The sequence below is a fragment of the Bombina bombina genome, chromosome 1 (assembly GCF_027579735.1).
Source record: "Bombina bombina isolate aBomBom1 chromosome 1, aBomBom1.pri, whole genome shotgun sequence".
NCBI lineage: Eukaryota > Metazoa > Chordata > Amphibia > Anura > Bombinatoridae > Bombina > Bombina bombina.
This window is the reverse complement of record NC_069499.1, coordinates 1254878358-1254903656: the sequence shown is the minus strand read 5'-3', so window position 1 is coordinate 1254903656 and position 25299 is coordinate 1254878358. Positions and strand designations below refer to the sequence as shown.

The 25299-nt window shown below is 37.9% G+C and overlaps 1 protein-coding gene across 1 annotated transcript in view; it reads right to left on the bottom strand.

Moving 5' to 3' along the window:
• Positions 1 to 25299, bottom strand: part of ATP2C2 (ATPase secretory pathway Ca2+ transporting 2) — a 337340-nt gene that overhangs the window by 214976 nt on the left and 97065 nt on the right. The gene's annotated exons all lie outside the window — the stretch shown is intronic.

The window sequence follows — 25299 nt, the reverse complement described above, 5'->3', positions numbered from 1 at the left end:
AGGGACATGAAACCCAAATTTTTTCTTTCATAATTCAGATAGAGCATGCAAGTTTAAATAATTTTCCAATTTACTTCGATTATCAAATTTTATTCTTTCTATTGATATCGTTTGTTGAAAAGCAGAGACGGAGGCTCAGGAGAATGCCTGTGTCTCGAGCACTATATTGCAGCAGTTTTACAATATCATCCATCTGCAAGAGCACTAGATAGATGGCACGTGTAGTGCTCCGGGCACCTACCTAGGATTCTCTTCAACAAAAAACACCATGGGAACAAAGCAAATTTGATAATAGATTAAATTGGAAAGTTTTTAAAAACTCTATGTCTGAATCACAAAATAAAATGTTTGGGCTTCATATCCTTTTACTTCTTTGCAGGTATAGACAATAAGTAGTGCATCAAGAAAATGATGTAATTAGAGCAGTGTTTGTTAGTTTCAGTCCTCAGAGAACCCTAACAGGTCAGATTTAAGCATTTCCCTACCTGAGCACAGGTGAGACATTTATAATGATTGAGCTAATGAAAAACCATAGACGGAAAATACTGTACTTAAAATCATTGAGGAATGCAATTGAGAAACAATATATTTTCCTATTGTAACTTTATGTCCCTTTAATAGCACTGAATGTCTTCGTTCTTATTGAGGCATTCCTTGCCCTTATTTTATTCTTAATACATCAATCCTCTGTGCTTGATGCCCCTCAATCTGTAAAACAGTACTGGGAAAAATAATTGGTTTTAGGATGTGGCTAAAATATTTGAGCTCCTGTCTATTATTCCAGTATGAGCCCTAAACTTGATGGGAGTGTGCTGTAGCGAATACAGAGCAAATATACGGCTAGATTACAAGTTTTGCGATAAGAACTGCTCGGTTATTGCAAGTTATTGTCACCGCTCACCTCCCTACAGCGCTGGTATTACAGGTTTACAAAAACCCGGCGTTAGCAGGCAATATTGCAGCATAAAGCAAAATTGAACTCCATACCACACTCCAATACCAGCACTGCAGTGAGCTGCGGTGAGCTGGTTTTACATGCTCGTGCACTATTTCCCCATAGACATCAATGGGGAGAGCCAGCTGAAAAAAAGCCTAACACCTGCAATAAAGCAGCGTAAATCTCCGTAATGCAGCCCCATTGATTCCTATGGGGAAACTAAATTTATGTTTACACCTAACACCCTAACATGAACCACGAGTCTAAACACCCCTAATCTGCCGCCCCCGACATCGTCGACAACTACATTACAATTATTAACCCCTAATCTGCCACTCCCAATGTCGCCGCCACCTACATTACAGTTATTAACCCCTACTCTGCCGCCCCAATGTTGCCGCCACCTACATTATACTTATTAACCCCTAATCTGCCGCCCCCAATGTCGCCGCCACCTACATTACACTTATTAACCCCTAATCTGCCGCCCCTAACATCGCCGCCACCTACCTACATTTATTAACCCCTAATCTTCTGCCCCTAACGTCGCTGCCATTATACTAAAGTTATTAACTTCTAACCCTAACTTTAACCCTAACCCTAACACCCACAAACTTTAATGTAATTAAAATAAATCTAAATAAAACCTACTATTAATAACTAAATAATTCCTATTTAAAACAAAATACTTACCTGTAAAATAAACCCTAAGATAGCTACAATATAACTAATAGTTACAGTGTATCTAGCTTAGGTTTTATTTTTATTTCACAGGCAACTTTGTATTTATTTTAACTAGGTAGATTAGTTAGTAAATAGTTATTAACTATTTACTAACTACCTAGCTAAAATAAATACAAATTTACCTGTAAAATAAAACCTAACCTGAGTTACACTAACACCTAACCTTACACTACAATTAAATAAATTACATTTATTAAATACAATTAACTAAATTACAAAAAAACAAACACTAAATTACACAAAATAAAAAAGAAATTATCAAATATTTAAACTAATTACACCAAAACTAATAGCCCTATAAAAATAAAAAAGCCCCCCCCCCCCAAAAAAAAAACCCTAGTCTAAACTAAACTGCCAATAGCCCTTAAAAGGGCCTTTTGCTGGGGAATTGCCCCAAAGAAATCAACTCTTTTACCTGTAAAAGAAAATACAAACACCCCCCCAACAGTAAAACCCACCACCCACACAACCAAACCCCCCAAATAAAATCCTAACTAAAAAAGCTAAGCTCCCCATTGCCCTGAAAAAGACATTTGTATGGGCATTGCCCTTAAAAGGGCATTTAGCTCTTTTTCCGCCCAAACCCTAAGCTAAAAATAAAACCCACCCAATAAACCCTTAAAAAAACCTAACACTAACCCCCGAAGATCCACTTACAGTTTTTGAAGACCCAACATCCATCCTCAACGAAGCCGGGAGAAGTTCTCAGCGAAGCGGCAAGAAGTCCTCAACGAAGCCGGGAGAAGTCTTCATCCAAGTGGCAAGAAGTCCTCAACGAAGCCGAGAGAAGTCTTCATCCAAGCGGCAAGAAGTGGTCCGCCAGAGGGGCAGAAGTCTTCATCCAGACGGCATCTTCTATCTTCATCCATCTGGTGCTGAGCGGCTCCATCTTCAAGACATCCGGTGTGGAGCATCGTCTTCTTTTCATGGCTCTTCACGAATGAAGGTTCCTCAAGTGACGTCATCCAAGATGGCGTCCCTTGAATTTCGATTGGCTGATAGTTAATAAGTATAATGTAGGTGGCGGCGAGGTCGGGGGAGGCAGATTAGGGGTTAATAATATTTAACTAGTGTTTGTGATGCGGGAGTGCGGCGGTTTAGGGATTAATATGTTTATTATAGTGGCGGCGATGTCCGGAGCGGCAGATTAGGGGTTAATAATTTTATTTTAGTATTTGCGATGCGGGAGGGCCTCGGTTTAGGGGTTAATAGGTAGTTTATGGGTGTTAGTGTACTTTGTAACACTTTAGTTATGAGTTTTATGCTACAGCTTTGTAGCGCAAAACTCATAACTACTGACTTTCAGTTTACGATATGGATCTTGACGGTATTTGCTGTACCGCTCACTTTTTGGCCTCCCAGGCAGACTTGTAATACCGGCGCTATGGAAGTCCCATTGAAAAAGGACTTTTTAAAAGCTGCGGTAGTTACGTTGCATTTCAGCCAAAAAAGTGTGTGGTGCAGCTAAACCTGCAAAACTCGTAATACCAGCGGTAGTGAAAAAGAGCCATAATGATGCTTTATCACTCATACCGCAAAACTCGTAATCTAGCCAATAGGTTTTTATGTGCAATAGCAGGTGCTTAAAAGGTAAGTACTCCTCAAGGTAACTGTATTTCCATCCTTAAACCATAGTGCTCTGTAAAAGACATCTTAAAGGGGCATAAAAATTGGTTCCCCTGGGTATTTCAAATTAAACTTTTAAAGGGACAGTAAACACCTTGTAATTGCAAGTCATTTCTGTTGTCTTACTATGGAATACCATATGGGTCAAATCTAAATATGTTTTAACCCAAATTAACATCTTGCTTGTTGCAATTGTTTTTCAATAGCCCAAACACGCTCATTTGAAAGAACCAAAAACGTTATAGCTATAATAAAAACTAAAAATCAAAATCAAAATAAAAGTGTTTGGCTCTTTATAAGACAATGTTGTTATTAACTTCTGTGTAATGGGTTAATCTGTTTTAACTGATTAATAGCTGTCTAACAGAGAGCTAGAGTTTAGACCTTGTGGTCCCTGATTTCCCATTACTTATGGCGGATGAGGGTTTAGCTGAAACAATAAGGAAAGGTTGTCGCTTTGCGTTCAAAATGGGTACCACCACTGGTAACAAAGTAGCTCCAACACTACTTCGTAACACAAAGAACAGGAATGACAGTTCATGGATTACCACAAAGGGGGTATTCAAATGCCACTATCATGATTGCATTGCCTGTAAGCATCTATCACCAGGCAATGAATTTGTTAGCACCATAACGGGTGAACATTTCTTGCATGACAGGTGCTACAATTGTAGAGCCAATTATGTGATTTATGTATTGACATGCTCGGAGTGCAACCTACAATATGTAGGCATGACCACAAGAGAAATAAGAGCGAGAATCAGGGAGCATGTCAATAACATAAAAATGGGTACACTAACTACACCACTAATCACACATTTCAGCCAAACACACAATAAAAATCCAAGTTCACTCAAATGGACGATAGTCAAACATGTCTCACCCCCAATCAGGGGAGGGGACAGGGCATCGTTGTTGGCAAGGGAAGAGGTATACTGGATATTAAAGTTGGCCACTAGGTGGCCCTCTGGTCTGAATAGCGAGTTTGACTTAATTAACTTTTGGAAATGAAATACCCTTTAGTTTCATCAAATGAAATAATAAAAAAAAAGTATAAATTGCCACAAATAAATAAATAAGCAAATTCCCCAGTAAACTATATTGCCGTTTGACAATTCCAAAAGTCCACCTATATAATGATATGTAGAAACAACATTAACAATTTGTGCACGGGCATAATGACAATTGACAATTTACTTTCATTTTTTATTTCTATTTTTATATTTATATTCAATTGTTACTTTGGCAAAGCTTTATATGTGTTAAATGCACAATTGGTGTCATAGACAAATCAGGGACCACAAGGTCTAAACTCTAAATCTCTGTTAGACAGATATTAATCAGTTAAAACAGATTAACCCATTACACAGAAGTTAATAACAACATTGTCTTATAAAGAGCCAAACACTTTTATTTTGATTTTGATTTTTAGTTTTTATTATAGCTATAACTTTAATTCCATTGCATGGTATGTTAATGCCTCCATTTAGTTTGCATTATATGTTTTTGTATCACCTATTTGTATGTTTTTGTGATACATGTAACCAAGTATAGAGCATAACCTGCTTATACAATTGAAAATGCTGCACATAGGGAGTGTTTGTTTTGACCAATAGGAAGGCCACCCTTCCTTTTTAAACACAGGTTGATGATCACTCACTGCTATGACTACAGCGGGAGAAGCCAAAACGCGTCAGCAGTAGTGACCACCAACCCTTGCTGCAGCCTCTGTGACAGTAAACAGAAGTGTTGTTGTACAAAGTTTTATCCTAATAAATTTGGATGTTTGATGAAAATTGAAAAGGACCGGAACTCCGTCTTTTCTTCTATTCTCAAGTTTGCCTTAAACCAGCTAGGAGCTCCGGTGAGAATACACCTTACCTGCACCCAATCGGAATACCACAGACGAGCATAGGAGCAGCGAGCAGCGACCGGGGCGCTACGTCACACGCCCGGCTGAGCGCAGACGCACGCACACGGACACGACCGCAGACGGTGGGTAGCTTGAGGACGGGAGAGAGCCGCGGAGCCGGACAGCTGCAGGAAGCAGCCAGATTACATCTCCCCCAGGACCGAGCATCAGAGACCAGCGGAAAGTGAGTCCCATATACACACCTAAGTTGCAATGTGTTAGCGTGATTTAAGTGAACTCTCCACAGCTCAACCTAGGTACAGAGGGGTGCATAGCAGCCATTTACGGAAGGGAGTACTGACTTTGTTTTCATATATTTTTTTTAAATTTGGTAATTTTGTTTTTTATTTTATGTAATCTTAGAATTTTTTATTTTCTGTAATTGTATCTTAAAGGGATATGCTACACCAGAATTTTAATTTTGAATAGACTGTCTCTTTTATTTATACTTAGTTTATTTTTGAAGTAGTGTTAGTTTTTTTTATTTTAATAGTAACTTTAGTATTTTGTAATTTAGGTAATTTGGGTTCATTTAGGCGGAGTTAGATTAGGGGGTGTTAGGTTAAGGGGTGTTAGGCTAATGGGCTTAGTAATTTATTTATTTGCGTTGTGGGTTTTGGCGGTTTAGGGGTTAATACTTTAATAGGTAGTTTGCGTTGTGGGTTAATGGCGGATTAGGGGTTAATACTTTTGATAGGTAGTTTGCGATGTTGGGGTTGACGGATTTAGGGGTTAATAATTTAGTTATTACTTGCGGTGTGGGTTTGATGGCGGATATAGGGGTTAATAGTTTAATTAGGCTTATTGCGTTGTGGGGGGTTGTTGGTTAAAGGGTTATTATATTTATTATTAGTTGTGAGAGGGTGGGATTGCGGATATAGGGGTTTTACGTTTTGGGTTTATTTTTGGGAGGCACGTTAGACTTTTACGGGAGATTCAATTTTTTTTTTATTTTCTTAGGCGCCGGCAGTTTCTAAAGTGCCGTAAGTCACTAGCGACTCCAGAAATTTGTATTTACGCTCATTTCTGGACATCACTAGTTTATCCGACTTACAGCACTTTATGAACTGCCAGCGGTGTATATGTAATAGCCCGATGTGCAAGGTGAAATTACGGGCGGAGTGGGTTGCATCGCTTGCGCTGAAGCCTGCGCCGTATATGTAATCTCGCCCTAGGTGTGGTTATTATTTTAGAAGGCTAATCCTGCCCCATATCTTTCTCTAACTGGCTTTAGCACTTAGGAACTGCAAAAGAGTAAAGTTTAACTCTTTTGCAGTTCCTAAGTGCTAAAGCCAGTTAAGGAAAGATATGCGGCAGGATAAGCCTTTAGAAGTCTGCAGTGTGCATTCCACTCTGAGAATCAGAAAATCCACAATTTAAAGTTAAATTACATGAAAGAGGGTAAACATAAATAATGCTTGCACATTGCAAAAACAGAATATATGCTTACCTGATAAATTACTTTCTCCAACGGTGTGTCCGGTCCACGGCGTCATCCATAACTTGTGGGAATATTCTCTTCCCCAACAGGAAATGGCAAAGAGCACAGCAAAAGCTGTCCATATAGTCCCTCCCAGGCTCCGCCCCCCCCAGTCATTCGACCGACGGTTAGGAGAAAAAAAAGGAGAAACTATAGGGTGCCGTGGTGACTGTAGTGTATAAAGAATGAAATTTTTCAAACCTGATTAAAAAACCAGGGCGGGCCGTGGACCGGACACACCGTTGGAGAAAGTAATTTATCAGGTAAGCATAAATTCTGTTTTCTCCAACATTGGTGTGTCCGGTCCACGGCGTCATCCATAACTTGTGGGAACCAATACCAAAGCTTTAGGACACAGATGAAGGGAGGGAGCCAATCAGGTTACCTAAACAGAAGGCACCACAGTTTGCAAAACCTTTCTCCCAAAAACAGCCTCCGAAGAAGCAAAAGTATCAAATTTGTAGAATTTGGCAAAAGTGTGCAGAGAAGACAAAGTCGCTGCCTTACATATCTGATCAACAGAAGCCTCGTTCTTGAAGGCCCATGTGGAAGCCACAGCCCTAGTAGAGTGAGCTGTGATTCTTTCAGGAGGCTGCCGTCCGGCAGTATCATAAGCCAATCGGATAATGCTTTACCTTAGGAACTGAAAATGATCTTTGTGGATAGGAATATGTAGATACGCATCCTTTAAATCCACGGTAGTCATAAATTGACCCTCCTGGATTGTAGGTAAAATCTTTCGAATAGTTTCCATTTTGAACGATGGAACTCTGAGAAATTTGTTTAGAATTTGTTTAGAAACAGATTTGAGTAAAACCCCTGACCTTGTTCCACATTTGGAACTGGGTGTATCACTCCCATCTTTAACAGGTCTTCTACACAATGTAAGAATGCCTGTCTCTTTATTTGGTTTGAAGATAAGTGAGACATGTGGAACCTTCCCCTTGGGGGTAGTTCCTTGAATTCTAGAAGATAACACTGAGAGACTATTTTTAGTGCCCAGGGATCCTGAACATCTCTTGCCCAAGCCTGAGCAAAGAGAGAGAGTCTGCCCCCTACTAGATCCGGTCCCGGATCGGGGGCTACCCCTTCATGCTGTCTTGGTAGCAGCAGCAGGCTTCTTGGCCTGTTTACCCTTGTTCCAGCCTTGCATCGGTTTCCAAGCTGGTTTAGTCTGGGAAGCGTTACCCTCTTGTCTAGAGGCTGCAGAGTTGGAAGCCGGTCCGTTCCTGAAATTGCGAAAGGAACGAAAATTAGACTTATTCTTAGCCTTGAAAGGCCTATCTTGTGGGAGGGCATGGCCCTTACCCCCAGTGATGTCTGAAATAATTTCTTTCAATTCTGGCCCAAAAAGGGTCTTACCTTTGAAAGGGATATTAAGTAATTTTGTCTTGGAAGATACATCCGCCGACCAAGACTTTAGCCAGAGCGCTCTGCGCGCCACAATTGCAAACCCTGAATTTTTCGCCGCTAATCTTGCTAACTGCAAAGCGGCATCTAAAATAAAGGAATTAGCTAACTTAAGTGCGTGAATTCTGTCCATAACTTCCTCATACGGAGTTTCCCTACTGAGCGATTTTTCTAGTTCTTCTAACCAGAACCACGCTGCTGTAGTGACAGGAATAATACACGAAATAGGTTGAAGGAGGTAACCTTGCTGTACAAAAATCTTTTTAAGCAAACCCTCCAATTTTTTATCCATAGGATCTTTGAAAGCACAATTGTCCTCAATAGGAATGGTCGTGCGTTTGGCTAGTGTAGAAACCGCCCCCTCGACCATAGGGACTGTTTGCCATAAGTCCTTTCTGGGGTCGACCATAGGGAATAATTTCTTAAATATAGGAGGAGGGACAAAAGGTATGCCTGGCTTCTCCCACTCCTTATTCACTATGTCCGCCACCCGCTTGGGTATTGGAAAAGCGTCAGGGTGCACCGGGACCTCTAGGAACTTGTCCATCTTGCACAATTTTTCTGGGATGACCAGATTGTCACAATCATCCAAAGTAGATAGCACCTCTTTAAGAAATGCGCGGAGATGCTCTAATTTAAATTTAAATGTCACAACATCAGGTTCTACCTGCTGAGAAATTCTTCCTGTATCAGAAATTTCCCCATCTGACAAAACCTCCCTCATTGCCACTTCAGATTGGTGTGAGGGTATGACAGAAAAATTATCATCAGCGCACTCCTGCTCTACAGTGTTTAAAACAGAGCAATCACGCTTTCTCTGAAATGCTGGCATTTTGGATAAAATATTTGCTATGGAGTTATCCATTACTGCCGTCAATTGTTGCATAGTAACAAGCATTGGCGCGCTAGAAGTACTAGGGGTCTCCTGCGTGGGCAAAAATGGTGTAGACACAGAAGGAGATGATGTAGAACTATGTCTACTTCCTTCATCTGAGGAATCATCTTGGGCAACTTTATTATCTGTGACAGTACTGTCCTTACTTTGTTTGGACGCTATGGCACAATTATCACACATATTAGAAGGGGGAATCACATTGGCCTCCATACACACAGAACATGATCTATCTGAAGGCACAGACATGTTAAACAGGCTTAAACTGGTTAATAAAGCACAAAAACCGTTTTAAAACAAAACCATTACTGTCTCTTTAAATGTTAAACAGTGCACACTTTATTACGGAATATGTGAAAAACTATGAAGGAATTATCCAATCTTTACCAAATTTTCACCACAGTGTCTTAAAGCATTCAAAGCATTGCACCCCAAATTTCATTGTTAACCCTTAAAATGTGGAAACCGGATCCGTTTACAACTTTAACCCCCTTACAGTCCCAGCCCCAGCCTTTGCTGCGACTTCACCAATCCCAAGGGGGTATACGATACCAAATGAAGCCTTCTAGGAACCTTTTCAGTGAATTCCAGACCCACACACATGCAGCTGCATTTACTGTTCTCAAAAGTAACTGCGCAGTAATGGCGCGAAAATGAGGCTCTGCCTACTACAGGGAAAGGCCCTTCCTGACTGGGAAGGTGTCTAAACAAGTGCCTGGCGTAAAAAACGTTCCCCAAAGTTATAAAAGTGTGAAATTCAACTTCAAACTGTATATAATACCTAAATAAAGCAATCGATTTAGCCCATAAAAGTGTCTACCAGTTTATAGCCCATAATAAGCCCTTTATTCTGTTTGAGACTAAGAAAATGGCTTACCGGTCCCCATGAGGGGAAAAATGACAGCCTTCCAGCATTACACAGTCTTGTTAGAAAAATGGCTAGTCATACCTTAAGCAGAAAAGTCTGCAAACTGTTCCCCCCAACTGAAGTTCTCTCAGCTCAACAGTCCTGTGTGGGAACAGCAATCGATTTTAGTTACTGCTGCTAAAATCATCCTCCTCTTATAAACAGAACTCTTCATCTCTTTCTGTTTCAGAGTAAATAGTACATACCAGCACTATTTTAAAATAACAAACTCTTGATAGAAGAATAAAAAACTACAACTAAACACCACATACTCTTCACCATCTCCGTGGAGATGCTACTTGTTCAGAGCGGCAAAGAGAATGAATGGGGGGGCGGAGCCTGGGAGGGACTATATGGACAGCTTTTGCTGTGCTCTTTGCCATTTCCTGTTGGGGAAGAGAATATTCCCACAAGTTATGGATGACGCCGTGGACCGGACACACCAATGTTGGAGAAATTGTTTTCTTATGCATAACTAAACATTTAGGGCCAGATTACGAGTGGATATCGGGTTTTTGTGATCGTTTGCGTGCAGGTTTAATTGCGCTGGTATTACAAGTTGAAAGTAAATGCGATTGCTTGAAAGTAATTCAAGTTAACGCTTGTCGGGTTAGCGCGTCCTCAGAGCTGTAGTTAACTGTTTTGTGAAACAAAAAAAGTGTCAAAAAAACACATAAAAAATACATTACAAAGTACAGTTACACTCATAATAACACCATCTAATAAAAATAATTACAAAAAATATTGCACACAAAATTGATATGGGCTAAAAGATAGGTCTCAGGTGTTTGAACAAAAAGCAAGCAACTGGCTTTACCATTGAGATACATACATATACATCTCTAAAGATGGATATCTATGTATTTATATATGTCTATATATTATATATATGTGTATATATGTATTTACAGATATATATACACATATAAACACATAAATACATATGTACACATATATAGACATCTATAAGTGCATTGCAGTTAAGTTGAAAACATGAAAAAACATATTTATGCAATATTCATTTTTCATATTTACTGTAAATATTTCACATTCTAATGTTCTGTTTATAGCAGAATATGTTCTAAATATTTCTAAATAGATATTGCTATATATATATGTATAATCTATACATACATATATATATATATATAATCATATCTCTCTCTCTCTCTCTCTCTCTCTCTCTCTCTATATATATATATATATATATATATATATATATATATATATATATATATATATATATATATATATATATATATATAGGTATAGATATATATTGTACCAAAAAAACATCAGAGATATATAGATATGTTTATTTATGAATAAACAGAACATATTGTGAAGAACACTGGAATGTGAAATATTCATATTATCATGTTGTGCTTGCGCACATGAGAATATATACGATCAGGTTTGCGAACGAGTGGGGTTTTTTTTCCATTGACTTCTATGGGGGAATAGGTTATTACACATGCAATATTCTAACTTTTTGCGTGCATCGGTTTAACATGAGTACGATAACTTATTTAATTTCAACTCATATAATAACAGCACTACCCGATGTGCACAATTTTTTTTTTACTTCTAGCACAATTAGTGTTCTAGTGAAAGTGCTAAATAGCGCTCCACTCATAATATGGCCTTTAGATAGCAATCATTATGGGGCCTATTTATCAGTGTCTGTCCGACATGATACGCTGTAGCGTATCCTGTTCGTCAGACATCACTGAATGCAGACAGCATACGTTGTCAGCATTTAACATTGCACAATCAGTTCTGGTGAATTACTGTGCAAAGCCTCCCCCTGCAGATTCACGGCCAATCAGACGCTAGCAGGGGGTGTCAATCAACCAGATCCAGGGGCATATTACTGCCTAGGCCAACAAGGCCTAGTGCGACAGATTGAGGAAGGGCGGCACTTTTTGCAGCCACTGAAGCAGTGGCAGCTGAATTAATTTTTATTAGTTGTTATATGAGCAGTGGTACTACTAGAAAGTTAATTCAGCTGCCACTCCTTCAGAGGTTGCAGTAAACTGCATTTCCCATATTGCACCTATAGCCCATCAAGTAGTTTGCCAGCAGCACATGTCACACCCACCCCACAGCCAGAGTAGACCTGACTGTAGAGTACAGAGAGTCGGAGACTCAGTCTAGAGAAGACCGACGCACCTCATGTGCACTGTCAGTGTCTTGTGTCTGAGAGAAGAGGTAGGAGGGTGGGGTCTGAGACTGGGGCGGACAGAAGGGGAAGGACGGCCTTAACAGCGGAAGCACCTCGTGGCTGACATGTGACAGACTCAGTGGTTGCTCGGGAACCGGACCGGTGTTGTCGTTATGGTCGGAGAGAGTTGACAACTAGCAAGTAGTTTGATTGGAACTTGTGAGGGGCACTGGCAGTGGCACAGCTGCAGCTTCAGGAACTGGGACAGGGGCAAAATGTTACGGCGCAAAATCACACTCACAAATGTTTTCATAAACAATGTGATCAGAAAACATTGTGGTGTTCAGAAGAACAGCAAGTTTTCTGATCACATTGTTTTTAAAACATTAGTTCTGCTGCTGCTGCTGGGAGTAGAAAGATTCCAGCAGGGATGTGCGCCCAGCAGTGGTGGTGTCTAGCAGGGAGCACAGGTATCTCCTTTGGCCCCTGAATATCGTGTGTAGTCATTTCATAGTTTATTTTTATTTAATTTTATTGACCTATAACAGAAACAATCATCAATCATCTAACATCTCAGAAAATAAAAAATATATTTTTCTAAGGACACATTGTTGATAAAAACTTACAGTGGAACTTTATTTCTACACAGCAGTGACCTATCTACATTACAATATCTCAATATTAGCATTAGCTAAGTTGTTGTTTTCCTATTCAACATGTGTCAAAAATATGTATATGCAGCATGTAATTGTTATTTAACTTTTTATTGTTTTTGAAGAAGCATACATAGTATTGTGATGGATTCCTATATAAGGCATTTATTTCATTTATAGGGTCAAACACTAATAGAGATATTGCTGTCTCCAACAGGATGTATATGTTTTTGTATAAGCCTGTATGCCTAGCCAGAAATCTGTCCAGCCGCTCAGGAAAAGGAAGTTAGTTCCCACTGACACCAATGATTTGCCCATGCCTTAAAATGATAGGCTTGTGTGTACTTGTGATGTACAGTTTATGACAGAGAGGCAGTCATAATCTTAAATTAGTGAATCTTGGGCTGTTTGATATACACTTTATAGAGTCTCTGACTACATACATTAATATAAATAACTCTGTTGTATGTATACAATTTATAATAATTGAATTGCTATAAAAGCAAGCTTGCAGAATTGTGTGTGTATAAGGCTTATGCAGGATAACTTAACTTAATGTCCCGGGCATCAGGTGATATAATTCACACATCCCAGATATAAAAGACCAAAAATAATATGGAAAAAAAGGCCTAACACCTGGAAGGTGGGGGTAGGGGGGGCAGCAGAATTTTGGGTGCCTAGGGCAGCACAAAACCTAAATACACCACTGACCAGATCGTATCATAACAAACACTTTAATAATGTCAGGGATCAATCCTGCAAATAGAAGTAAATTAACAAAATGATTCCTTTAAAAATTTAAATCCACTACTCTGCATGGGGTATCCAGGGGTTAATGATAACTGCCTGTGTCAGTGCGCATATAAAAAGGGTTTGGGTATCCAAAACTAGGACCTAGATGTGGCACCTCGCTCTAGATGCCATGTTGCCCTGGCACACAGCATTTATTAATTTAAAAATCCAAATATCTTATTTTTTATTTTTTTTTTATATTTTATTTTCTCCTTTACAGCAGATGATACTATTGTGTGTGACTTCACAGTATGATAAATCATTTGTGGTTAATTAAGAATATATATATATATATATATATATATATATATATATATATATATATATATATATATATATAGATCAAGATATGAATTTTATGGCACAAACAAGCTGTAAAGCTGAAAGCCAACAACACTACTCTTCTTCTCTTTAGAAAGCCGTTACCAAGCTGTCTAACTTTGCATAAGCAAAAACTGCCAAAGATGATGCAATATCAGGTTTGTGATCGGGTAATAGCTATAATATTATTATACGCAAATCAAGGGCCAAGAGTAAGGCTTGACAGACATGTTCTAAAATAAATATTACAATATAATTAGCCAACAAAAATGACTCTATTATCTATGTATTGCACTTGGTTCATGAAGTCCTTTAGAAAAGACTGACACTCATACAGGGACTGCCAGGCTCTTGTTGTTGCTGACCCTATTAATTAATACAGCACGGTTGCCTAAGTATGTTGTCACCAAATCACTTGCCCAACATTCAATCCCAATATTACTGTTAGTGCAGAGTAGAATACTGATCAGAAAGAAATGAGTGGATTACACGCCAATTAATATCCACACAACACTGTATAATACATGAACAGGTTTTACAGGCGGTGCAAGTCTGATAAAGCATTTGTAACATTGCAGTTCAGAAGACAAATTTCTGCTTTCAGGAAGTAGGGAGGATCCATAGGCTTTACAGCTATTTTTAAATAACTGTTACATTTTTTTCCAACAATGAATAACAAGTGACCTAAATAGTTTAACAATGAAATAGTGACAGCACCACAGGTATTAACAGGTGAAAGATATAATGGGAGAACCTCAAGACCACAGGGGGGTTGTGCTTATGGGATTTACAGGGGGTGCTGATGGGGCTTATGTAGGTTACCTCTGTAACCTACATAAACCCCACCAGCACCCACTGTAAACCCCATAAGCACAACCCCCCCGCCCCCAGGCACGGCAAGTCGGTGGCGTGTGGTGGAACTATTTGGAAATTGAATGGAGGTGGGCAAATTCCTCAAGCCGTTGTTCTCAAATAAGTCGCCTTAATCAGCAGTTTGGAGGAGGTTGGGCCTCTTGCGCATGCGCAGTGAGCGCCACACCCCTCCAACAGCTGAATACACGTCACCGGAAGTGACGTGGTGCACACATTCCTATGGTATACAACTTATTTTAGAACACAGGCAAACACTGCAAAGTTATTTAATCATGCATAATTAAACATTTGATGCCTTGGGGAAAAAAAGTTGAGATTATTGTCCCTTTAACACTATTAAGGCAAATGGGTTATTTTTGCGTTTATTTATTTATTCATTAATTAAAAGTTTTATCTTCAAGGTCTTTACAATGTACTGTTTACAATAAGTGGTGAGTAGAAACATTTAGACATTTGTACTTTACCCCAGAGAGCATCAGTAGTGCTAGACCGACTTCTAGTTATTTCAGTATGCAATAATGAACCTATCATTTGTTGCCTTTAAAGGGATATTCTATTCAGTATTTAAACATTTTCAAAATGTTTTTGCTTGAAAAATGTGAAGAAAGCTATTTTAATTTGATCTTTGGCTAATACCTACTCTGTGTTAATCCTCATTGGATGATAGACACTTCCTGCTTTAAATAATTGGCTTTAGTAGGCAGTGCAAACTGATGGTGCTCTATGTTTATTTTATTTTAAACAGCTTTTAAATGTTCTTCTCTAGTGGGAACATTAAACACTAAATGCATTTTATAAGCAGAGTATTGAGGATATTCCCTACCTCTCTCTAGTCATGGGTGCTGCCATGTTGAAATGTAACTTGCAGTAAAACTTCCAAAGGTTCCAAAATGGTTTCAGTTGTATCACCCATAATTAGAGAGGTACATTAAATGTATTTAGTGTTTAATGTCCCTTTAAATGTGGTTATTTGCTATACAATCTGTTGGGGCTATACAAATACCTGATAATAATAAAATGCTTCTTAAACATGAACTAATTAATAAATCATCTGTAACCCGGGCTTTAGTGTCAAAGTATTTCAGTACATTAATGTGCTTTTCAACCAGGAGTACAATAGTTTTACCCTCATTGTTAAAAAAATGTCCTCAAAATTGAACTCTACAAAATAATCTTGCAGCTTCTATTTACAAAGTGTTATTGAAAGGGAGAAGAAACTGGAGAATAATTTCAAAGCTTCCTGGAAGAGATTTATATTTACTTTTAAGGGATTTCACATTTAACTTTTGTAGACCAATTTATCTTTTAAAGTAAAAGCAATCTGAGAAGGGCAATAGAGGTGCATTATCAAATGTAACTATAATTTAAAAAATTGAACACAATGAACCAAACGCTGTTATCAGTAAGTCGATAATAATCCTTGCAGTGTTTTAGCTTCACAGAGAAAACTGAAGTAACATTCATCTAATTCTGCCAGCCATACAGTTACCCCTGCCAACCAGCATCTCAGCAGGAATATGACCAGCACTCACCTTCTCTGAATTACTCCCCGGATCTTCAGTTAGTTGTTTTATCATGTTGCCGCTATTGGCTATATAGCCATGCAATGTATGTAAAAGCTGTATCTTGCTTGCCGCATTTGTTAAAAACAAAAGTTTATTCAAATCTATACGAACACAATAAAACAGTGCAGCAATTAGAGAAAATGTCACCCTATACATCTTAATGTAAGGGAAAGGGCTCTTATTATAACACACATTATTATTATTATTAACACCTTCCTGCCTGGACTTATTTGTCTACATCGGAACAAAATTTCAATGTAAACAAATAAGTAAAAATTGAAACCATGTGATCATTTGTGCAATTGCGTGATTTAAATGACGGGATGGGGTCCGGGGGGAGTGCCTATGACACTAGGCATCTCCTCCACCCACGATCTGATTTAAGAAGCTTCTATGGCTTCAGTACAGCCAAACGGCTAGGAAATTCCATGCACGAAACATCCTAACGGCGGGAAAGGGTTATTAATAATAATAATAATAAAGTAAATCTTATGCATCCAGTTTCTATATGCTAACCAATATTTGGTTTACCGGTTATTCAGAGTATATAGTAGACTTATGTGTTATTTTTTTGGCAGATGTGACCTTATTAGTAATAATCTATTGCAATGTTGCAGCTGATATTTTACTCCTTTCAGTTTAAAACTGAACAGATTTTTTTTATTTTATTAAATGGACATTTAAAATTGGAGTGTTCCAAACTGTTAAAGCATTTTCTGATTAGACTGTTGAAAAGGGGATAAACATATTAAAGGGACAGTAAAGTCAAACTTCGACTTTCATATAGAGCATGTAATTTTAAACAACGCTCCAATTTACTTCTATTATCTAATTTGCTTCATTCACTTGATATCCTTTGTTAAAAAGCATACCTAGGTAGATTCAAGAGTAGCAATGCAGAACTGAGAGCTAGCTGCTGATTAGTGACTGCACATACATATGCCTCTTGTCAGACTAGCCCAGCATGTTCAGCTAGCTCCCAGTAGTGAATTGCTGCTTGTTCAACAAGGGATATTAAAATAATTAAGTCAATTTGATAATGCAAATAAATTGAAAAGCTGCTTAAAACTTTATGCACTATCTGAATCATGAAAGATTTGTGATTTCATGTCTCTTTAATCCTTTCTCTACCTTGAATTTCAGTAAAAACTTGCCCAAAGTACTGGAGAAATTTTAGAATTTTTGCTACCACTCCGTTTATATAAAATAGAATCTTTGCTTTTTTTATTTACCTTTGAAAACTATATATGTTGTTGGGGCATAAGATCCATTCCTTCCTCTACACTTCCTAAAACATTTCTATAGAGTAGCGAACCCTCCCCTCCTGTGATGGACGCCTCCCTCCAGTCTGTGTCACTGTCTGAATCGCTCATCTGTCTTCATATTGTAAGAGAGCCTGATCAGTGCTGATCATATGCCTTCTGCCCCTAGCTGCAGTCTTCACTGTCTAAGCTGACAGTAGGGACCACAGCAAAGTGTTGGACATAGGTTATACTTCAACACAGTACACTGGGCAAAGTACTGTGTAACATAGCAGCTACAGCCATTTGGCTTAAGAATTTAAATCAGCTCAGGATGAGCAATGCAATTCAACTGTTCCTGATCTAAGCACAGGCACTAAGCCAATCAGAGAGAGTGTATGTGCATTACCAGAGCAGACTTTAATTATGAATTTAACTTTGTGGGAGTTAAACATAGTAATATCCAAAGAATACTCAAATAAGAAAATGCTCTAATAAATTATTTTATTATTTGGCTTTTCATGTCACTTTAGAGCAGAGGTGTTTCTAGACCTTGAAATGTGAATGTGCTAATGAAGGTTGTCATAAAACTATGAATCAAGGCTGCTGGGTGATACTGGCGGAATCATCATTTTCTACTACGTACTCCTGTTTGTCTTATTTATGTCTCAATTTGCCCCATATTCATCTCTGCCCTTAACATTTTATCTCATTTTTGTATTGCTCCACGTCTTTAACCCCGAGCAGAAAACAGCCAGTGAGACAATTAGAAGTGGCAATCACATGACCCACCTATTGTCAACTGTATTCAGTTGAGGAGCTGCAATGTGTGTGGCACCTGGCTAAAACTTTACCTATGAATGTGATAAAAAGGAAAAAAGGAAAAAGAGCCCAGGCGCCTACCCTAAGGGGCTAGGTTATAGTGTATAATAGTTGGGTAAAGACAATTTTATTTACATACTACATGTAATAAAATCAAAGAAACAAAATTATACAATGGCAGAAATAAAGGCAGATAGTAAATATTAAGACATTAAATATTAATAGGGTAGGCGCCTGGGCTCTTTTTCCTTTTTTCCTTTTTATCACATTCTTGGGTAACTACTAGGATCTACCCACCCCCAGGCTAACAGGTTCCCATCAGGCGCTGAGGCCATCCACATTATTTCTAAAACTTTACCTATGTATTTAATATCTTTGTGGGTATTAAACACAAAGGTTTAGATTACAAGTGGAGCACTAAATTTGCAGGTGCGAGATTATTAACCTGCCATTACAAGTGGCTGGTTATTGCTACCGCGAGTTTGCAGTAGCAATTAGCGCTCTGAAAATTAACCAGTGGTCAGATCTCTGGTTAATTTTGAAAAAAAGAACCACACTTGCCAGTTTTTGCACACAAGCGATATTTAGCACTCCACTTGTAATCTAGCCCATAACATTACATTAAGTTAGAGCATGTATTTTTTACAAAAAATAAACCAAAGTAGATATGCTTCATTGGATAAATCAAGAAAACAAGCATATTAAGGGTTCGATTTACCAAAGCCCTACGGCTGCAAGTTCTCACAAGAACTTGCTCACCGTAATTTAACGAGCAGCGGTCACCAGACTGCCGCTTCCCTAACCTCTTCGCCACCTCTAAGGTGGTGAAATTAAATTTCCGCAGTCGAGTCCGACCGAGATTGACAGCTCCTGCCCGCTCGTGATTGGCTGTGCGTGGGCAGGATTGCACGTGAGTGCAAAATTGCGCATGTGTGCAATGGTGATTACCTGTGGGTAATTTCGCCCCGCCACAGGAGAGTTGAGGCGTGCAGTGGCATGTATACGCATCCCTGTACGCCTCAGCTTTTATAAATCTAGCCCTTAGTCTCACCTGAAGTTCAGTGAAATTTTAGTGAATCTATGATGCTGATCCTATTTAGACTCTTCTTATTCAGTATTTTCAGACATTTTTTTCCTTAAAACTAAATAAGCATGTTTTGAATACTAAGCATTTTTTTCTGCAACTAAAATAGACAATGATAAAAATACAATTGTCTGTCTTTTTATGTGCAAAAAAGTGCTTAGCATGCAGAACATACAAACTTGGTTTGGAGAACAAAAAGTGGTGACTTAAATACAAAAATAAGAGATCGCATTAGGAACATAAGGAAGAGAGTAAGGGTATAGCAGTCTAGCTACCCTAGGCCGGGAGAGCTTCAGGGAGGACAGCTGTGAAAATCCTTTGCAAGGGTTAAACCCATAGATGTATGCAAACGACAGTGCAACAATAAATTGCTCTAACATGTTAATTACATTTTGGTCAATATCAAAACAACAGGGGATAAAATAGAAAAAGAAACAATGTTTAACATTTCAAATACATTACTATGTTGCAAAATGCCAAGTAAGTTTACTAAACATCAGATCACTGATTATTAAATGAATAATGCACTTGTATTAAAGAAATTAATTGAACTATGGAAATAATTACATAAAATTATTCTTTTAAATTATGGAAACAATTATGTTAACATTTCACATAGTGTTAATATGTATTCTATTACTATAATGCAATAATTTAAAATAATATAATGCTACAATAAATATTGGGTATATCAAACTCTTGGCAAAATATATAGACCTAATAGTATATATATATATATATATATATATATATATATATATATATATATATATATATATATATATATATATATATATATATATAGGGGGCTTTTCATTTACAATAGTGAGGGCTTTTCATTTATACTTTCACAGGTTTTTTGCACTATGTACACATTTCTTATTTTTTAGGTACTACGACCGTCACAGGGTTATTCTATGGATGAAGATTATGAATATTATATATGATCTTTATCACTCATTAGGACACTTTTTGTATTGGATTAAACTTTTGGACCCTTTTTTTTTACACAGACTTGGACATTTTTCGCTTAATTTGTACATTCTTATTACTATATGCACATACATGTTAAAGGTTTTTTATGGTACCGGTCCATGCAACTATTAAGTGTTCTTTTGTTTATGTTGATGTATTGTATTACATTTCATTTTAATACTAGATTTAACATGATATTGCTGCTATATCCCTGCTCTGGCAAGGCCAAAAGGACAAGTAGAAATAAAGCAGGCAGTGTACTTATCCACACATGAATGTTCTTCAGTCTAACTCTTTTGGAATAGGATCAACACAACTATAATGTAACAGTAGCTTCTAAGCCCGCTGTACAGAGTCCATTACCGTTTCATCCTTTTAATCCCACTTGGTATGGGATTGGCCTTAAATACTATGTAAATTAAAATAATAAGGTAAAATAATCCTATTGTACTGAAGACACAAGTGATTGTAATAAACAGAGAAACAATTAAGGAAGGATGAGTGAGGCAAATGCCTTAGGTGCAGCCTGCTGGAGGGGAGCAGAGATCCAGTAATCAGATAGGCCACCCAATATAGAAGAGGAAGAAAGAAGAGCAAGATGCTGGAAGAAAAAGTGTGGAAGAGACAAGCAGACAGACAGCGTGAGAGAGAAGCAGGAAGGAATATAATGTTGCTAACAGATGTGTTAATGCTCCTTGAAGTTTGCTAAATGCTTGTGATCCTGTATATAGCAGGGTAGCATTATTTAAACATAAATAAAAAAGAGAGAGGCACTCAACCTGGGAATGAACAATAGCATAATAGCTTGTTCTATGGCTAGTTACCACCCAAGAAGCAGCCTTTTTTTGCCTAACATGTGCCTTTCACAGAGAAGAACTTTCCTGAAGCATATCAGTCTGATCCTCACTTCACAGTACAGTCCAGCCCCGAAATACCAGGCAATCCCTCTCTGAACGAGAGAAACAGCAAAACCCCAGACGTACGTTTCAGCCTATTGTGGGCCTCGTCAGTGAGGTACAGCCATATCCCTCTAGGCACACTGAGCAACGGGTCCACGTCTGGATTCCCGCCTCACACTTAGGGAGATTTCCCTAAGTGTCATAATTTGCATAAATAAAAAGAGAGAAGCGCTCAACCTGGGAACGAACAATAGCATAATAGCTTGTTCTATGGCTAGTTACCACCGAAGAAGAAGCCTCTTTTTGTTCAACATGTGCCTTTCACAGAGAAGAACGTTCCTGAAGCATATCAGTCTGATCCTGACTTCACAGAACAGTCCAGCCCCGAAATACCAGGCAATCCCTCTCTGAACGAGAGAAACGGCAAAACCCCAGACGTACGTTTCGGCCTATTGTGGGCCTCGTCAGTGAGGTGCAGCCTTATCCCTCTAGGCACACTGAGCAACGGGTCCACGTCTGGATTCCCGCATCACACTTAGGGAGACTTCCCTAAGTGTCATAATTTGCATAAATAAAAAGTTAGTTTATTTTGACTCAGAAACAGGAAGTGAAAGTCTGTGTACAGCTCAGTGGCTGCTAATGACAGCTCCTACACATTTGTTGGTAGAGAGCAACACAGCCCAAGTTTACAAACAAAAATCTATACTTATTTAGTGCTACTTAACATATAATTACAACAAAACTCTAAGCTGCCACATGATTCTGAATGACGTGTCAGGGGCAGGTAAAGGTACCAGCATGCCACACTGTCACTACAGCATACTTTGTGTCATGGTGCTGCCAAATATGCATTATTCTAGCACTCCACCAATTTATTTTCTTCATGGCTTAATCAAGTCACATATGACATCAGAATTGTTGTACAGAGAATGCCAACAAACAAACTTCAACACACCCAAATAACCCTTAATAAAACCAGAGGTCCTGTACTAGTCAAGTGTTAATCAGTGAACAATGGGTTAAAAACATATGTCTATTAAAGAGTGACACAACCTCACTACAGAGCTCTCATCCATGCCACTAAAGATTATAGAGGTTTGGAAGCTCTATCTTGATGTTTTTTTTCCTGCTGCTGTCTTTGCTATCTTCATTTACCAATTTCTCATAAAACTGCACAAACATGTTCTGCACACCTCCATCCCACATAGTAATGCCCAAGAACTGCCCCATAGTTGTCCAGTCATGCCCATATACAACCCCAGCACTACAGCCAGGTTGACCGGCCACACCATTTGAAAACACTTTGTTTCAAGACACTTATCCAGACTACCACAATTGTGCCTTCACCCATCACTGACACAGGCTAAATGTGCCAACAAATACATTAGCAAATATCTGTTTGTGCTTCAACTAAAATCAATTCTACATTTAGCTATTCTAATTTTCAAATATCTGGAAAAAAAGGTTTACTAATCTTTCTAGTATAAATAAATATCCCTTTTAAGAGACCATATTAGCCAGCCTGGTCTTCTCTAGAATAAGCTAAACCACAAATATCACTGTCACTGAAATAAAATTAAAGGGACAGTTTACTCAAAACATTTCTCCCCTTTAATTTGTTCCCAATGATCCACTTTACCTGCTGGAGTTTATTAAATTGTTTACAAGTAGCTCCTTTACCCTTATATTGGCATTTGAAATTGTTAATTTAGCATGTGGTATCCCCACCTATTCTGAAAGTTTGTGGCCGCGCGTACCAGCTATAGATAAGCTTTGTAAACACAGCCAGCAGAAGAAATTACACTCCCAGTGTGATAAAGCAGAGATAAGGTAATAAAATGTTGATTTTCCATTGTTCTCTCAAAGTATTGGTGATTGTTTTAAGGACAGATATAAGATAAAGAAGCAGGTATATGTTCACAATGTGATACAGTAATGAGATCTGATTATACCTACAAGCTCAACCTATTTTATAAGGCTGTGGCTTCAAAACACAAAATCAGAGCTTTAATATACAGAAATAAACTTTAAAAAGCTAATTTTCATACATTTTTTACTCTGCAGTTGGTAAAAAAAGCAATTGTAAACACATTAAGAGAAAAACTATTTTACAGTATACTGTCCCTTTAAATGAATTATTCGTAGATCATACTAATTTCCAAAACTGACATTATTCCATCTTGTCTTATCTTTAACAACCATTATAAAAATTATCACAATCTAGTATCTGCTATTTAAAGTCACTTATGCGCATGTGAGCATAAACAGCCTTCCACTAGATCTTTTTCTACCAGGTTGGTGCTGTTGTTTTGACTGCAATCTTGTCTAACTATTCTCTAACAGACATGAAAAACATTCCAATTTTTGAATTGACCAACAATTTACATGGTTTGTAGTAATTGTCAGGCAAAATTCCAGCTATGACAAAGCTCACCTAAAGAACAACACACAATAGAGCATGCCCATATTTATATCTGCTGATGGCCATATGCTAGGCTATTTATTTATTTAGTCAATTACTGTCAAATATAACAGAGCTTAATTTTCTTGTAAACTTTAATTTATTAGGAATCCTCTTAGAAAACAGAGACAAATATTTTATGACACTCTTTGTGAAGCTTGGGAGATGTACATCAGTAACCCCAAGGTAGTTCCAGACCCTGATACCAGCATTTAAAAGTAATAAAACTTGACATAGTTGATTGAAAACAGTATGCCACCAATACAACGATCTGAGGTCATTAACAAGATAAGTAGCATTGTAAAGTAATTACGTTTATAAGTAATAATTCCTTGGGACAATAAATAGTAGAAAATGCATGGAATTTCATAACAAAACGCTCTGTGCAGCCTATTGGACTACCTTGCAGGTAAATTAAATGTGCCTGTGAAAAAATGATGCTAATGGAATAAATTCAGGACTTTTTAAACTTGGAATGAAAGGGCCATAAAGCTGAGGGTGTTTTTGACATGTATATAGTGGGGAAAATTAAAATAAAGTAAATTGCCGCTATCCCTCAGTTTAAGCAGGACTGTGGCCTCAAGATAAACAACCTATCATCCCTCTACTGCTATAATTTCTTAATCTGAAGGGCCTCTCTTTGCACTGTGCTATAAACACATATTTGTACACCGTTGGAACTTGGATATTGCTTAAATAATATTTTATGTGACTTTCTCATGCGCATGAACTTTTATTTTGCACTTTGGGAGACGTCCCAGTGAATGAGTATGTATGGAGTTTGTATGTCGTTAGATTAGACCATTAAAATAAGATTTTATATAACATCGTTAATCCAGCCATTTCTTTCTTCTTCTATAAATTGATAATCGCATATCCAATAATCACCATTATCACATAATCCGTGTTTTTGTTAGCGCGGTTTCTATTTTTTGGTTAACATAATCTTCTTTTATAGTTTATCTAGAGGGTTCACTAAGAAACAGCAGGGTTTATCTACTTTGAGCGCTCTTATTCTTTTCTATATTGACCCTTTAAGATTTACCATGGCAGAAGTTAATTTATGTTCAATTATGGCTACTCAAAACTAGTCACAATAGTTCCCAATGCCTCGGTCACCGACAAGAGGGGTACCAATGACCAAACAAATAATAATGAGTAGCATATTACACCTTTACTGCTGTCAAGTATAAATAAAGAAACTCTGTAGGTTATGCACAAACATTAGGGCTTAAATTGTATTATACAGGACAAATTAAATAAAATATAGGAATACAGTGAGGTATTTTGATGTGAATTTACAGAATCTCTTCTCAGTAATACATCCTGCTTTGGTCTATTAGGGGCCAGACCTCCTTTATATTAATAATATATGAACTAAGGGTAAAAGGAAGTGTAGCTGTTATGTGAGCTTACTGTAATGAAAATAACAGGGAAACAGAGAAGAATAACAGTTTGTTAAACATTAAACTAAATTAAACACTCTCAGAGCTTGTAGAATACTATTGTTAAAACAAGGGACTAACTGCAAGACTCTCAGA